Below are 7089 nucleotides of genomic sequence, written 5' to 3' on the forward strand. Positions count from 1 at the left end.
TTCTCCTTTTCACATGCCTGAACCATCTAAGCTTCGCTTCTCGCATTTTGTCCTTCATGGAGGTCATGCCCACCTTCGCTCGAATATCCTCATTCCTAACCTTATCCAACCTAGTGTGCCCGCACATCCATTCACAAAAAGAGCCCCTGAAATAATAAAGAACTTTCATATCATATTCTCTATTTTATTGACATGTCTCCAGATTTTATTTACTCTATATTAATTGGGTCATCTTCTCCCATGGTCCTAGTGTCAGGGATGGATCTAGACGTTATCTATAGATTTACGTGAATTCAGTAAAAAAAATTCAAATAGTACAATTATTATCCATGGACAAGGACCACAATCCCACAAAAATAGAATTTTGACATTTGCATTAAAATTGTTAGTAAATCAGATCTTTTGTGGAGTAAATCAGATTATACCAAGTAAATCAGATTATATGTTAGTAAAGTTTGTAACAACTTTTGACCATAGAGCCCAATTCCCCTCCTATATATAGAGATATGCTTTACCACTCATCCTCATTCTCAACACAACTTAACCTACCTGGCACCTGCAGTGGAGATGAAGAGGGCTACCAACAGCGAAGAGAACGTCAATGAGGATGACAATAATGATGATGATGAAGACGATGACATCCAATTCCTTATGAATCCTCTTCATGGATTCTTCAACATTGAATCAATGAGTCACCATATTTGTAAGTTCTTCCCTCTTTGTTTATGCTTTGGTTCTCATCATTGGTATGTTGATCGATGTGCCCTTTTCCTTTATAAAACTCACACAAACACATGGAGTCTAATGAATTATATTTATTGACTTGTTGTTTTCGTAGTGTGCATGTTTTGTGGTTTTGCTGCAACAATAAAAGACGGAATGTCTGATTCACCTGGGAAGGCTACATCAATTTCCTTGTCTTCCTTTCTTCCGATGGTAGCCTTGAGCTTTCACGTCTCTTGTTGCAAGCTTCGACCCACTGATCACGTTTTCCAATAGCAACCTTCACTTCTTGAATTGATCGCGAGGATAGAATGCTTGGAAAGACAAGAACAACTTTAATGGGGGAGATATCGGAAAAACAAAATAATAGATAGCTTATTAATTAAATATTATGAATGATTTAAACTTAGATAATCAGAATGAATTGATTTGTATAGGATGTACAAGAGAAGGCTTTTTTCTGGAAATTAGCTTCAGTATGTAAGGTGTAAAGTGGTAGTTTAATATGAATTTCCATTTATTGTCTTGATTGTTTTAAGAGATTTCTCACATTTGCATATTCAGTTTCCATTTGACACTTTACAATCTAAAGAGAGATTTATTGTAGACATTTTTTTTCCGCACCTCTTTTACTATAGAATTCCCACATTAATTTGCAGTTTTCGTTTCTCTGTTCTTATTTATTTTGAAGCCTTTTTAATGTTTAGGGTTATTGTTTAGTTAAGGAATTTAAAGACATGGAAGGAACAAGTGTACGCATCAAATGATGAAAAGATAACTTTGCTACTGAAATTGAAGTAAAATTACACAGATCTAAACTTCCCTTTTAGTTTATAAACTTATAATTTTACTCAAAATTACTTTTTTCTTTTACATTATCAATCCTTATATATATGGGATAAGATCATGGAGGAATTTCGATGAGTTCGAGGGGAAATCTGGGGCATCCAGGGGCGGACCCACGTTGTATCAAGTGGGTTCAATTGAATCCGCTTCGCCGAATTATTTTGTTAATTATATGTGTAAATTATATTCACAAAGTGATATGTAGATAAAATTAACTCACTTAGTCCAGCAAAGTAATAGCAGTTCAATGGTCAAGCAGGGTCAATTTATGGCACACGACATGAGTTCGAATTAGTACCATCTACTAATATGTATGTCAAAATTGTTAGGTTATTTTTCCTTTTGAGGTTTATTATTTGCCATTTGTCATATAAAAGTTGTTTTTAGTTGTTATAATTATTTATTATTTGTAAATAATACTTAGCTTTTAAAAGTTTTATTTTAGTGAAATCTGTGTATTTAGTTTCTAATATCTTAATTTTGCACTTTTATGTAAAGTTGCGTTTTTACTCTTCTTCTTTTTTTGCAATTAGTTCTTTTTAAATTTATTTACTGTTTTATTAAACTGTGTGTTTATTTCTTTATTGTTCAAGTAAATTGTCTGTTAATTTTAATTCTTACTTTATTTATATTTATAGTGTTTCAAAATTATTAGATTGTTATTGTATTAACTTATCTTTTGAGTAAAACATAAGAATTTAAAACTGAAGACTTTAAAAGAAAATTTATAGTCTTATAACGGATTAAAAGTTGACACACACACACACACACAGATTAAAAGTTGAGACATATATATTCAAAATTCACTTTCTGTTACTCGGTAATTTCTATTATTGACTACTATCTCCCCTAATGTTATTATATTTATTGAACCCCCTTGGATAAAATCTTGGATCCGCCACTGGGGGCATCCTTGCTCAGAAAGTTGCATTGTGTAATGGCAATTAGTTCTCCTTATGATCCGTGGTAGAGTCAGGAATAGGGAAGTGAAAATATAAAAAAGTAAACATACGAAGAAAATAATGGGAATCAATATTTAATATTTATATTTATGTATATAAAATAAAATTTTGATCTTAGCTAACAATGTAAGGGGGACTCCTTTAGCATAAAGTGGCTCTGCCCATGATTAAACAGGAATAGCATGGTCTGCCCGTTTTATCGTGAGATATGCTTGCAAAAATCTAGTTGTATTTTCTCCCCATTTTCAGTTTTCCGTCATATTCTTCAATATAAAGCCTGTGAACGAATAGCCTATTGCCATACATCGACAATAATATACTCCCTCGGGCACTTTTTATCTATCTTCAGAATCATTAAATGGCATCCCTCATGAGTAGTGGTGGCAAAATGGTTAAAAGAAAATAGTTAACCACCTATATTATCCACTAAAAAATGAGTTGAATAATGAACTTTTTAAAAACGGATCAAATATGGATAAGAACCATATTATCCATTTAGAAAATGGATAACTAATAGGTAACCAATGGATAACCAATGAGTTTAACTTTTACATTTGTAAAGCCTCAAATTGGGGGTTGCTCAAGTTTGGGAGATTAGGAATTATCCCAAAAGTGATCATATTCAAAAAGTCATGGATAATATGGTTACCCATATTATCCGTCGGTTAACCCATTTTTTATCCGTATTAAATATGGGCCGGGTCGGATAATTTATCCATTTTTTTCATTACACGTTTTCGACCCGAACCATATCCGACCCGACCCGCCTATTTGTCACTCCTAGTCATGAGAGATACCAAACTAATACATGTTTGGCCAAATTTTTTCAAGGCCAAAAGCACTTTCTTTTTCTAAAAAAGTATTTTTTTAAAAAAATCTGAAGTGTTTGACAATTTTAGAAGGAAAAAAATGTTTTTGACTAGAAGCAAAAGCAGATTTGAAGAAGCATAAAAGGTAGCTTCTTCCTAGAAATACTTTTTTGAAAGAGTTAATACCCTAAACCCCCCTAAACTATTACATTTTTGTCAGTTTCCTACTTAAACTTTTCGACGCCCCTAAAATCCTCTGAACTATATTACTCTTCATATTAAAAAACCCTCGTTGCATTCTTAGTGGTATGTCTAGTCACGCTCCTAATCATCTAAAAACGTGTCATGTGACACTACACTTGGCTAGGGGTGTACATAGTCCTGATTGATTCGAATTTTTCATTTACCAAACCAAACCAATTATCTCGGATTTTTAAATCTATATACCAAACCAAACCAACAATAGTCGTGTTTTTCAATCTCGAATTTCTCGAATTTTTTTGTGGTTCGCTGTGAAGCATCTTACAATAACATCAGAGACAATAGAATATAACAAAAATAAGAATCCACATATGAAATAACAAGATCATCTATACTATTACAATAGCTATCTCAATCTAAATATGAAAATTCTAGGCTAATTCAATCTAAACATGATCTCCAGTTAACCTTGAGCTATAGATATCCTTGTTACAAATCACAAAATAAACTAAACACAAGATATCTTCACTAAGATCTTCCCAAAAGGTGTTCAAACTTAATAACATAATAGCAGCAACTCAAAAGACCAAAGAATTTAGTCTTTAGTTCTTGAAACTTCATGGATCTCACCAAATTTCCAAAATTCACCCTTAAATCTTCTGACAAATAAATTAAAGTTTTATAAAAGACTAACATATGTGAATATTGACAAGATATACATAAATACAGAGGAATAGTGCATAAAATACCCTCTCAAAATCAAGGCGAAAGTCCATAGCAGAATCATATGAACTAATAAGCAGAGGAATATCGCAGATCATTCATGAATGCATAATCCTTTATATTCAAATGGTGGGAGAAAGCTAGTACTGAAGATAGAATGAAGGGGTTTTAGCCTTTTAGGTGTAACTCTATATATATCAGCGGACTAATGCAAAATATATAGTTCTTCTCCACTAATATCCTTTGCATCAAGATTGAGCAGTGAACATCGAATAGTTGAAAAAGTGATATCAAACTGCTCGACGAACAAAAGATATATTAAGTCTACATCTACAGAAAATTTAAATTTCACAAAAAGATTTTCCGAAGCATACTGGTTTGAAAATACACTTTCATATATTATATCTGCCAAAGATAAAATCAGTATTCTGATATAAAGCATTAGATTTGAACCATATGCCAAAGATAAAATCAGTATCAAGAATGATTAAATAAGTTCTCATACCAATTCTCAAACAGATGGTGCATCATGAATAGAGTCGACTAATCATTTTCAAGTATTACCCCTTTCCAATCATCAATGCGCACCTTCAAATGCTTAATGGCAGCATCATTAGCAATTGCATTATCGAGGGTCACTGTAAACAAGTTCTCAATACACCAACCTAATAAGCATTCTTCAATTCCCTTAGCAATAGGTTCACCTTTGTGATCCGGTGTTTGAAAAAAGTTTAGAATTTTCTTTTATATATTACATTGTTCATCAATCCAATGTGCAGTGACAATCATATAAGTTAAATTTTATAGTGATGTCCATGTATCACTAGTAATACATACACGCTGGTTTTTGATAAGATTTTTGAGTTTTTCTTTTTCTTCTTGATAAATCTTTAAACAGAGTCTAGCAACAGTTACACGGGAAGGTAATTCAAAATTAGGCAAGGCTTTTGCCATTAATTTCTTGAATCCTACTCCCTTAACAACTCTAAACGGTTGCTCATCAATGATTACAAATTCGGCAATAGCTCTCCTAATATCCTCCACATTATACACCACCCTCTCAGTGGAACCCGAACCTCCTTCTAGCCACTCTTCTTTGATAGGGTTTAATGTTGATTGCCTCTTATCAACGATTCTAAAGGGGGACTTGTGACATGTCATATTTAAATATGTCCATAACGTAGTACTCCCATTCTTGCTCTCAGAAGCAAAGCCCTACATTTACCTCCTTTTAGCAGTAAACTTGAAGAAATGATTCCAAATCTCAGACGTCTCTCTGCCAGTATTTCCAGATTTAGAAGGTACTGGACGAGTTGTTTGTTTTTGCTTTTTAGGAGGAGTGCGTCGATGAGGAGCGTCTTGACCTTGTTGTTGAGCTACTGCTGGCATAGTCAGAGGGTATTTACAATCACCTCCACATCTGGTCCAAAAGTTGTAGTTTCCATCCGAAAAAAGGTATCATGTACATGAAAATAAAATTGTAATCTCAAAACAATATTTATGAGCTTTCTGATATAAAACTAAGTAAAACAGCACAACTAAGTGAAAGAGAGCCACTTTCAAAGCAAAATGTTATATTTCTAAAAATTTCTTTCATCCCCAGAACCAAAAAAAGTCGCAAAAATCCCTAAAAAATGAGTGAAAACTAGAGTGTGTAATTGGTTCTGAAGATAATAAGTTCAAAAAATTAATACTAAAAAATATTTAGAAGAAAAGATTATGATATAGGGTAAAACTTAGACATAGAACAAAACTTAGAGGAGAAAATGAGCAATAAATGAAATAAGTTTCAAGAACTTTTACCTGAAGAAAGAAGCTTCAACGACCTCAGATTTGGAATCTTCAATTTGGGGAAGATGAAGTTAGGGTTTTTGATATGGGTGGGAAGAAGTTAGGGGTCTTTGATTTAGGGGGAAAGTATTATGCTTTTGGCGGAAAAGTCGATGCCTTATGAGTTATGACCTCAGTCTTAGTGGTCTTTTTTCTTTTACATTTGTTAACTTTTGTTATTCCTTTTGGGCTTTATTTGGCTTGCTAGACGTATATGGAGTGGGCTAAAATTGTAAGCCCAAATATAATGTTAATAATAATAAATAATGATAAATTAAAAGAAATATATATAAATTGTATTATAGTAAATATTTATTTTGTATAAAATAAATTTAAAAACTACATACATAAATATCGGGTTGGTTTGGTCTCGGGTTGACTTATTTTAGTTAATGCCAAACCAAACCTATTATAGTCGGATTTTTTTTTACATACCAAACCACTAGTCGGGTTTTGTTTCCGGTTTGACTCGGTTTGGTGCGGTTTATCGGTTTGCTTTGTACACCCCTACACATGGCTATTTAACTCGGTTTAAAAACCCCCTAAACTATAATTTTTTTGTTAGTTACTTTGTTAAACTATCTGGTATCCCCAATAACCCCCTGAACTATATTGTCCTATATATTAAAATTCCATATTAAATTCTTAGAGGTGCGTCTAACTATATTAACTTATGTTTTGTACTAGTATTTTTTTTTTTTGTAGTTTATTCAGGATGTAGTACTTTCGGATGACTGATTAATTCTAAGAATGTAACGAGGGGGTTTAAATATGAAGGACAATATAGTTCAGGAGAATTTTGAGGACACTGAATAGTTTAAGTAGGGAACTCACAAAAACGTGATAATTTAAGGAGGTTTTAGGGTATTAACTCTTTTTGAAAAGTCCTTTTGAGAAAAATACATATACAAGGACTTTTTAAAAGTTTGGGCATACACTAATTCCTGCTCTGAAGTGTTTTTCAATTTGATTAGCCAAACACAAATTGTTTCTCG

At 32.7% G+C, this 7089-nt stretch overlaps 2 long non-coding RNA genes across 3 annotated transcripts; one reads left to right on the plus strand and one right to left on the minus strand.

Annotated features, from left to right (window-relative positions):
* The first annotated feature begins 443 nt into the window (after positions 1–443).
* On the plus strand, positions 444–1300 carry LOC142167425 (uncharacterized). The gene is made up of 2 exons (XR_012697555.1): positions 444–703; positions 839–1300. It is a non-coding gene; the product is annotated as an uncharacterized LOC142167425 (long non-coding RNA).
* Positions 1301–4185: 2885 nt separating this feature from the next.
* On the minus strand, positions 4186–6262 carry LOC107799434 (uncharacterized). Of its 2 annotated transcripts, XR_012697303.1 has the most exons (3): positions 6068–6236; positions 4770–5684; positions 4186–4200 (listed from the first exon to the last, which is right to left on the minus strand). It is a non-coding gene; the product is annotated as an uncharacterized LOC107799434 (long non-coding RNA). The 2 variants fall into 2 exon arrangements; XR_012697302.1 differs by lacking the exon at positions 4186–4200 and having other exon boundaries at positions 5109–5684; positions 6068–6262.
* Between the last annotated feature and the right edge of the window lie 827 nt (positions 6263–7089).

The sequence above is a fragment of the Nicotiana tabacum genome, chromosome 12 (genome assembly GCF_000715075.1).
Source record: "Nicotiana tabacum cultivar K326 chromosome 12, ASM71507v2, whole genome shotgun sequence".
In the NCBI taxonomy this organism is placed as follows: Eukaryota; Viridiplantae; Streptophyta; class Magnoliopsida; order Solanales; family Solanaceae; genus Nicotiana; species Nicotiana tabacum.